Source organism: Pan paniscus, chromosome 8 (assembly GCF_029289425.2).
Source record: "Pan paniscus chromosome 8, NHGRI_mPanPan1-v2.0_pri, whole genome shotgun sequence".
NCBI lineage: Eukaryota > Metazoa > Chordata > Mammalia > Primates > Hominidae > Pan > Pan paniscus.
In genome coordinates this window covers 43,072,814-43,083,310 of record NC_073257.2, presented here as the reverse complement: position 1 = coordinate 43,083,310, position 10,497 = coordinate 43,072,814, and the positions used below count along the sequence as shown (strand labels likewise).

General features: G+C 41.8%; 1 pseudogene; it reads left to right on the top strand.

The window, feature by feature from the left end:
- The first annotated feature begins 8,993 nt into the window (after positions 1-8,993).
- Positions 8,994-10,281, top strand: LOC100989497 (G1/S-specific cyclin-D3-like; annotated as a pseudogene).
- The last annotated feature ends 216 nt before the right edge of the window (positions 10,282-10,497 follow it).

Below are 10,497 nucleotides of genomic sequence, written 5' to 3'. Positions count from 1 at the left end.
GCCTGAGTCACCTCCCCTGGCAACAGTTTCTTTCTTTCTTTCTTTTTTTCTTTCTCTCTTTCTTTCTTTCCTTTCTTTCCTTCTTTCTTTCTTTCTTTCCTTCCTTCCTTTCTCTTTCTTTTCTTCTCTCTTTCTTTCCCTCCCTCCCTCCCTTCCTTCTTTCTTTTTTTTTTTTTTGAGACAGAGTTTAGCTCTGTCACCCAGGTTGGAGTGCAGTGGCGTGATCTTGGCTCACTGCAACCTGCACCTCCTGGATTCAAGCGATTCTCCTACCTCAGCCTCTTGAGTAGCTGGGATTACATGCGCCTGCCACCATGCCCTGCTAATTTTTTTTCTTTTAGTAGAGATGGGGTTTCACCATGTTGGACAAGTTGGTCTTGGACTTCTGACCTCTGGTGATCCGCCTGCCTTGGCCTCCCAAAGTGCTGGGATTACAGGTGTGAGCCACCATGCCCAGCTAACAGTTTCTTTAGAAAGGTCAGTTTAAAGGCCTGTTTTTGTGTCTCAGGGAACTACATGGAGTGTTTGTTTTTTAATACACTGGGACAAAGAAGAGCAAGCCTAGTATTTAATGTCCTGAGCCTTTAGCTATGCAGCTGCCCAGGCAGGCTTTTCTTTTCCTAACCCAGCTGGATTGCCATAGACCAACGAGAAGTGGCTTGACCCAGGAAGAAAACATGGGTTCTATCCCCAGGAGTGGAGTCAGAGTATTTCCCAGATGCTGGTCCCCATCCAACTAGAGGCTGTTTCCTCTGCCTTGCAACCACTGGCAGGTACAGGCACTTCTGCCCACAAGACAGTCTGGCAGCAGTAGCATTTCCTAAGAGATCCAGTGACAGATGGCTCTGACAGGATACAACAGCCTGCAGAGGAAAGAAACACGGGACAGCAATCTCTCTTGTCTCTTGTCTCTTCCAAGGACACTTTTCTTCCTTTCTTATTCTGAAGAAAAGAAGACATGAGTTAGTACTAAATGTGGCAGGAATAGTGGGCCAGGCGCGGTGGCTCACTCCTGTAGTCCTAGCACTTTGAGAGGCCAAGGGGGGAGGATTGCTTGAGCCCAGGAGTTCAAGACCAGCCTGGGCAACATAGGGAGACGCTGTATCTACAAATAAATAAATAAATAAATAAAATTAGCTGGGCATGGTGGCATCCACCTGTAGTGCCAACTACTCTTGAGGCCGAGATGAGGGGATGGATCACTTAAGCCTGGGAGCTCCAGACTGCACTGCACTCCAGCCTGGGCAACAGAGTCAGACCCCATCTCAAACAAACAAACAAACAAATAAACAAAATAATAGAAATGAGTAATGCTGTACTTGTACGGGTGACTGTACATCTGAATTCATGGAATTATTGGGGTCTAAGTTCAGAGAACTCATTACTAAAGAGGGGATCACAGTTGAAAATCACATGTAAGTAAATTAATAAAACTCTCTGAAATCTAAGTCAAAAATTAATATGGAAGCAAACATAGAAAAAAAGCATTCACTTGGTCTGCAAGGAGAAAAGTGCTTAACTCCAGCAATAACTGGATTTGATGAGATGTTTTTCATGTGGTAAAACATACTCTTTAGTGCTGTGCGTTATGGCTCATGCCTGTAATTTTAGCACGTTGGGAGGCTGAGGCAGAAGGATCCCTTGAGCCCAGGAGTTCGAGGCCAGCCTGGGCAACATAGGTAGACCTTGTCTCTATAAAAATAAAATAATAAAATAAAATGAAATAAAATGAAAAAAGAAAACCATATCCTTTTCAGAAAATTAAATACAAAGAGTAGGTGTGGTGGATCATGCCTATAATCCCAGCACTTTGGGAAGCCAAGACTGGAAGATCTCTTGAGCTCTAGAGTTTGATACCAGCCTGGGAAACATGGAACAATCTGTCTCTACATAAAATACAAAAATTAGCCAGGTATGGAGGCTCGCTACTTGGGAGGCTGACGGGGGAGGACCGCTTGAACCCAGGAGTTCAAAGCGGCAGTGAGCTGTGTTCACACCATTGCACTCCAGCCTGGGTGACAGAGTGAAACTCTGTTTCAAAAAAAGAAAGAAAGAAAAGTAAATTAAAAAGTAAATCTAGAATTCCATGAATTATTGGCACACATCCAGTGATGATCTTCAGTAATGGTTCTTATGCTTTAGCTAAAACCATTTATAAATGCTAAACCTTGTTTTAAAAAAAATACAGATTCCTGAATCGCACTTCTAGATATTCTGATGAAGTAATTCTAAGGGTGCAGCCCAGAAATCTATATTTTAGTAAGCTCACCAAATACTTCTGACTCACGAATCAGTTCCCTGGACCAACTTTAGAAACTATAGTCTCCCAAAAACAGAAAGAAAACTTACTTGGGAATATACAAAGCCAAACTGCAAGAACATTAGTGTCAGATTCCAAAATCCAATGTTCACACTTTAAAACATTTGCCTATGGGCACTGGTACATGACTTTCAGTCTTACTGATCCTTCATGGTCTCCATAGCAACAATGGCTTAGAAAAAGAAATCACAGAGGAAATAAGAAAATTGTTAATGCTACTTCTTTTTTTTTTTTTTTTGAGATGGAGTTTCGCTCTGTCGCCCAAGCTGGAGTGCAGTGGCGTGATCTTGGTTCAGTGCAACCTCTGCCTCCTGGGTTTAAGTGATTCTCGTGCCTCAGACTCCCAAGTAGCTGGGATTACAGGTGCGTACCACCACACCTGGCTAATTTTTGTATTTTCAGTAGAGACAGGGTTTTGCCATGTTGGCCAGGCTGGTCTCGAACTCCTGGTCTCAAGTGATCCCCCTGGCTTAGCCTCCCAAAGTGCTGAGATTACAGACAGGTGTGAGCCACCACACCTGGCCAAAATAATGAAGTGTTTCATAATGATGATTTCTTATGCTAGATAAAATATTCTATTAATACCTGTATCCTAGGGTTTTGTGGGTGTTAACTGAGCCAATATACCTAAAATGCTTAGAACTGTAAGTGGCTAATATTAATATTAATCACTTAATAAATGTAACATGTTAGCTGGGCATGGTGGCATGTATGTAGCTCCAGCTACTCTGGAGGCTATGGCGGGAGGATCACTTGAGCCCAAGAGTCTTAGGCCACAGTGACCTATGATTGTGCTTGTAAACAACCACTGCACTCCAGCCTGGGCATCATAGTAGACCCTGTCTCTAAAATATATATATATATGTGTGTGTGTGTGTGTATGTGTGTGTGTGTGTTTGTATGTGTATATGTGTGTGTATGTGTATATATGTGTGTATATATGTAAATATATATATGTGATATATGTATAAACACATATATGTGATATATGTATAAACATATATGTGATATATGTATAAACTTAGATCTCTTCATATATGTTACATACAATGTAATACGTATATATGTGTTATATATAATATACATGTTTACATATTACACATGTTTATATATTGTTACATAAAATATATATCAGATGTAACATGTAAATATGATATAACATATGTAACATAAATATGATATATACATATGATGTATACATATATGTAACATATATAAATAGAGATCTATATTTACATGTATTACATATAAGTTATATTATATATAATATAAATATGTAGTATAATACATATTATATATTACATATAATATAAATTATATGTAACATATGTATAAATAGAGATCTATATTTATAATCTAGTAGTATTCTAATCTGTGGATAGATTACAAATTAAGTAGTCCTCTCCTCATTGGAACTGTAGATTGCTTCTAACTTTCCTACATATATGGCATTGAATATTCCTGTATGTACCTTCATGTGCATCTCTAATTCAGATAGATTTCTAGTAATGGAATTACTAGATCAAAAAGCATGAACAAGTTTAAGGGATGGACCTATAATCACAATGATTAGAAAGTCCGTCAAATCTGTGTTGGAATCACCACTTATTCTATGACCTTGGTCATTTTGCTTAATTTTCTCAATTTTCATATCCATAAAATGGGGATAACAACAACATTCACAGGCATATTGTGATGTAATTAGACACAACACAATACTGTCATACAGTATGTTCAAAGTAAATGTAAGCTATTTTTATGAGGACATTTGAAACAGCAGGGCATTGCTTCATCCTGGCATTGGGTGAGAGAGCATTGGACAGTTTTCAACAGTGACTCCATATGGCCATAATAGAAATAGCAGTGGCAGAAAACACGTGTTGTCAGAAATGACCAGATTTATCAGTTCTTTCTTTGGTGTTTGTTAACAGGACTGTCCATTTGGATGGCCAAAGCCTGTGCCCGAGATTCTTTTTTTTTTTTTTTTGAGACAGAGTTTCGCTCTTGTCGCCCAGCCTGGAGTGCAACGGCAAAATCTCGGCTCACCGCAACTTCTGCCTCCCATGTTCAAGCGATTCTCCTGCCTCAGCCTCCCGAATAGCTGGGATTACAGGCATGTGCCACCATACTTGGCTAATTTTGTATTTTTAGTAGAGATAAGGTCTCTCTATGTTGGTCAGGCTGGTTGCCAACCCCCAACCTCAGGTGATCTGCCCGCCTTGGCCTCCTAAAGTGCTGGGATTACAGGCGTGAGCCACCGTGTCAGGCCATGAGATTCTTGAATAATTTGATACAGACAAAGATCAGGAAAGAGATAATGGGCCCTGCTAATCTTTTTTTTTTTTTTTTAAGATGGAGTCTCTTTCTGTTGCCCAGGATGGAGTGCAGTGGTGTGATTTCAGCTCACTACAACCTCTGCCTCCCGTGTTCAAGCGATTCTCCTGCCTCAGCCTCCCAAGTAGCTGGGATTACAGGTTTGTGCCACCACGCCTGGCTAATTTTTGTATTTTTAGTAGAGACAGGGTTTCACTATGTTGGCCAGGCTGGTCTCGAATTCCTGACCTCAGGTGATCCACCCGCCTCAGCCTCCCAAAGTGCTGGGATTACAGTGTGAGCCACAGTGACCAACCTGTATCTTTTAATATATTGCATATATAATATATTGCACATGTAATATACTGTGACACACATACACACGTGAAGCAGCTTGTAATGGTTTCTAAGGAAACAACATAACAACAGTCTATCTCTCTGCATAATATAACCTTGAGGAGTCACTTTGGCAATTTTATTTGTATCTTATATTTCCCAGCAAAATCTAAGAGTGAATCTTAGTGAATGGTTGGGATTGGCATGCTGATGTAGTTCATGAAAGGCCTCCTGGCTTGACCTGCTAGAGAAGTTGGGAGGCCCAGAATTTAGAAATACAACCAGAAGTGATTACATAACAAGCATGTTGACTACATTAAACAATTGGCTTGTCAGATGATGAATATACACATTTCACTCATTTTAGTTCAGAAAACATGTCAATCTTAAGCAATTCCATGGTTTCTACAATCCACTCATAAAGATTAAATGAAAGAAAATATGATTTTAAAATAAGCTTTTGGCCAGGCATGGTGCCTTCCGCTTATAATCCCACCACTTTGGGAGGCCGAGGCAGGTGGATCGCTTGAGGCCAGGAGTTCCAGACCAGCCTGGCCAACATGGGGAAACCCTGCCTTTACTAAAAATACAAAAATTAGCAAAGTATGGTGGTGCACACCTGTAGTCCAGGTATTTGGGAGGCTGAAGGATGAGAATCACTTGAACCCAGGGAGCAGGGGTTGCAGTGAGCCTAGATTTGTGCCACTGCACTCCAACCTGGGCAACAGAGTGTGACACCATCTCAAAAAAAAAAAAAAAAGAAAAGAAAAGAAAAGAAAAAGAAAAAGACATTAAATTTCTTTCCTAATGACAGGTGGTAGGCTCCTAGTAGAGGGAGGACTAGAACCCACTTCTTCTGATTCCCTTCTTCTGATTCCCAGGCCAGTGCCTTTTATACTATACCGTGAAGATCCCCTGATCTTTACTTAATACTTAGGGATTATCCTTTTTCAAGATGCTAGGCTAAGCCACAAGGAACAGAACTATGAAATTTTCTCCTTGGACTTAAGCAATGAATAAATGAATGGAATTAATATAAACATATATTTTGGCTTCCCTAATATATAAATAAATCTTTCTACATGTATTGGTCTAAAGAGAGTGAAAGAGGTTTGTGAGCTTTCCTTTTAAGTGTGAACTGAATGGCTGTGTGAAGTCAACTGTTTGGTTACTAAGGGCAATTTATCCATAGGAGTTTCTCCTTATTTAGACAACATAATGTTCATGGAAGTTGATCATACAAATTGGATCATCCTTGTCATATCTAATTAAGGGTGGAGAAGCAAGGAGTGAAAAAGCACTCAGGGTACAAAACATTGCTCTAAGAATGCAATTCTCTGCAAACCTGGCTGCTGTAACTGCCTGTTTTTCAAATTGAAGGCCACCCGGTCTGTGTGCTCGAATTGCAATTTTTGCTTCCCAAATAAGACTTTTTAAACGTAGAAATTCATCTCTATATTTTATTTGACTTTGACATGTTCAATCATTCATTGAACACTCAGGCATTTGACAAAGGAGATCAAGAAGTCCTGGCTGGGTGCGGTGGCTCATGCCTGTAGTCCCAGCTCTCTGGGAGGCCGAGGAAGGAGTTCGAGATCTGCCTGACCAACATGGTGAAACCCCATCTCTACTAAAAATACAAAAATTAGCTGGGTGTGGTGGCATGCACCTGTAATCCTAGCTACTTGGGAGGCTGAGGCAGGAGAATTGCTTGAACCCAGGAGGCAGAGGTTGCAGTGAGCCAAGATCGAGCCATTGCACTCCAGCCTGAGTGACAAGAGCGAAAATCTGTCTAAAAACAAAGACAAAAACAAAAAATAGAAGAAGCCCCCAGCATTAGAGCTGTGCATCTCACATAAGAGCTCAGGAATCTCTGCAGTCAGGGCTGGGGGAAGGCATGAGAGTGGAGGACTTTCAATTTTACTCAGCCAATTTGAGGAGAAACGTAAAGTAATTTAACTGTATAGTTAGGGAAAGTGTCATTGTTATACTGTAACAAACATAGAAGTAATGGAGAAAATGCAAAACTTTCATGATTTTAAAAATAAAAGACACAGTTTCATAGAATTTGCAAGATTGTGATAGTTCATGTGTTTCAAAACTGTCCTGTAGCTGGGACGACAGGCATGTGCCACTACTCCTGGCTAATTTTTGTATTTTTGGTAGAAAGACGAGGTTTTGCCACGTTGTCCAGCCTGGTCTCAAACTCCTGGGCTCAAGCAATTGACCTGCTTTTGCCTCCCAAAGTGCTGGGATTACAGGTGTGAGCTACTGTGCCTGGCCCAATATATTTACTTATTTATGTATTTAGCTTTTATTTTTATTTATTTATTTTGGAGACAGGGCCTCACTCTGTGTGAAAGAAGCCCCTGGAAGATATAAAAAAGAAGTGTGGCATGATCACAACACTCTAGCCAGTGTGCTGAGACTAGAATGTAAGGAGCTTGGAATAGAAATGCAAACCAGTTAAGAGGTTATGGCAAAAATATAAGTAAGCTGAATGCAGCAACATATAAAAAGGTCATATATCATGACCAATTGGGATTAATCCCAGGAAGGCAAGGTTGGTTTAACATCTGAAAATTAACCAATATAATACATTTTATTAACAGAATAAAGGACAAAACCATATGATCATCTCAATGTAAGCTGAAAATATTGACAAAATTTCATGATAAAAATTATTAACAAACAGAATGGAAGGAACTTCTTCAACCTGGCAAAGGGCATCTACAGATCATCCCAGCTAACAATATACATAATGGTGAAAGGCTGAATGCTTTTCTTTTAAGGTCAGGTATAATACAAGGAGCTGCATTCCAACCACTTCTATTCAACATTGTACTAGAGGTGCTAGCCAAGGTAATTAGGCAAGAAAGTGAAACAAAAGCTTCCAGATTAGAAAAGAAAAAATAAAACTATCTTTATTTGCAGATGACATGATCGTTGTATTAGTCTGTTCTCATGCTGCTTATAAAGACATACCCAAGACTGGATAATTTATAAAGGAAAGAGGTTTGACTCACAGTTCCCCATGGCTGGAGAGGCCTCAGAATCATGGCGGAAGAGCAAGGAGCATCTCACATGGCAGCAGGCAAGAAAAGAATGAGAGCCACGCCAGAGGGAAACCCCTTATAAAATCATCAGATCTCGAGAGACTTATTCACTATCAGGAGAACAGTATGGAGGAAACACCCTTATGATTCAATTATCTCCCACTGTGTTCCTCCCACAACACATGGGAATTATGGGAGCTACAATTCAAGATGAGATTTGGGTGGAGACACAGCCAAACCATATGAATCTTTTTTTTCTTATTCTTTTTTTTTTTTTTTTGAGATGGAGTCCCACTCTGTTATCTAGGCTGGAGTGCAGTGGTGTGTGATCTCGGCTCACTGCAACCTCAGCCTCCCGGGTTCAAGCGATTCTCCTGCCTCAGACTCCTGAATAGCTGAAATTACAGGCACCTGCCACTATGCCTGGCAAATATTTTTTGTTTGTTTGTTTGTTTGTTTGTTTGTTTCGAGACAGAGTCTCTCTCTGTCGCCCAGGCTGGAGTGCAGTGGCACGATCTCGGTTCACTGCAAACTCCGCCTCCCGGGTTCAAGGCATTCTCCTGCCTCAGCCTCCCGAGTAGCTGGGACTACAGGCGCCCACCACCACCACGCCGGGCTAATTTTTTGTATTTTTAGTACAGACGGGGTTTCACCGTGTCAGCCAGGATGGTCTCAATCTCCTGACCTTGTGATCCGCCCACCTCGGCCTCCTAAAGTGCTGGGATTACAGGCTGGAGCCACTATGCCCAACCGTATCAATCTTGTATATAGAAAAACCTAAGGAATCTACAAAAAAACCCTATTATAACTAACGTAATAATAATCTGCAAAGTTGTAGACTATGAGATCAATATACAAAAATTAACTCAATTTCTTTACATGTACAATGAATAACCCCAAAACAAAACTGGGAATATAATTCTATTTTTAATAGTATCAGAAAGAATGACAATACTTAGAAACAAATGATGGGCGCTAGCTTGCACTCCCGCCCTGCCTGTGTGCTGCCCGAGTGTGGAGCGCAGCCGCCAGGGGATCAGCGCGTCCTGCAGAGCTTGCTCCCCTTGGAGTAGCGCTGCGTGCACTGCGCCTCCTACTTCCAGTGCGTGCAAAGGGAAAGCAAGCCGCACATGCGGAAGATGCTGGTTTACTGGATGCTGGAGGTGTGTGAGGAGCAGTGCTGTGAGGAGGAGCAGTGCTGTGAGGAGGAAGTCTTTCCCCTGGCCATGAACCACCTGCATGCTACCTGTCCTGCGTCCCCACCCACCCGAAAGGCACAGTTGCAGCTCTTGGTTGCGGTCTCCATGAGGCTGGCCTCCAAGCTGCGTAAGACTGGGCCCATGACCATTGAGAAAATGTGCATCTACACCGACCACGCTGTCTCTCCCTGCCAGTTGCGGGACTGGGAGGTGATGGTCCTGGGGAAGCTCAAATGGGACCTGGCCGCTGTGATTGCTCATGACTTCTTGGCCCTCATTCTGCACCGACCGGCAGGCCTTGGTCAAAAAGCATGCCCAGATCTTTTTGGCTCTCTGTGCTACAGATTACACCTTTGCCATGTACCCACCATCCAGTTGTGAAAACAACCCAAATGCCTGTTAACTGATGAACAGATAACCATATGTGATATATATCAATACAATGGAATATGGCCTGGCATGCTGGCTCACGCCTGTAATCCTGCACTTTGGGAGGCCAAAGTGGGAGGATCACTTGAGCCCAGGAGTTCAAGGCCAGCCTGGGCCACAAAGTGAGACTCCTTCTAAAAAAATAAAATAAAATAAAAAATAAAAACAGTGTAATATTATTCAGCCATAGAAAGGAATAAAGTACTAAACACACTATAACATGGATGAACTTTGAAACTATTATGCTAAATGAAAGGTGCCAATCATGAAAGACCACATATGGTATGATTTCAATTATATGAGATGTCCAAAATAGGCAATTCCATAGAGACAGAGAGTAGATAAGCAGTTGCTCAGGGCTGGAGGGAATGGGGTCATTGTGGGTGGGTGGTAACAGCTAAAGGACACAGGGTTTCTTTTGGAGTTGTTGAAAATGTCTTAAAAATGATTGTGGTGGTTTTTGCACAACTCTGAATATACTAAAAACCACTGAATATAGTACACCTGGAGACCCTGGTTCTCTGCCCTTTCTCTGGCCACTCCTTCCCTGTGTGCCATCCCTCCCGCAGTCTGCAGCCTCTGCTGCTCCTTAGTCCACTGTTCTTGGCCATCTCTTCCACCTGTGACCACTCTCTCCTCATTCCCTCTGGGATGAGCTCACTCCTTCCTTTGGTACCAATTACTATCTATGGCAGTGGGTCTTGACTTTGGACAGACCCTCTAGAGACTCTGAGTGATTGATCTGGGTGCAGCCTGGCCATAGAGCATTCTGAAAGCTCCTCAGGGCATTCTAATATAGACCACTGGACAGTAAAGCGTTAGTTTGCTCAGCAGCCTTGGGTCA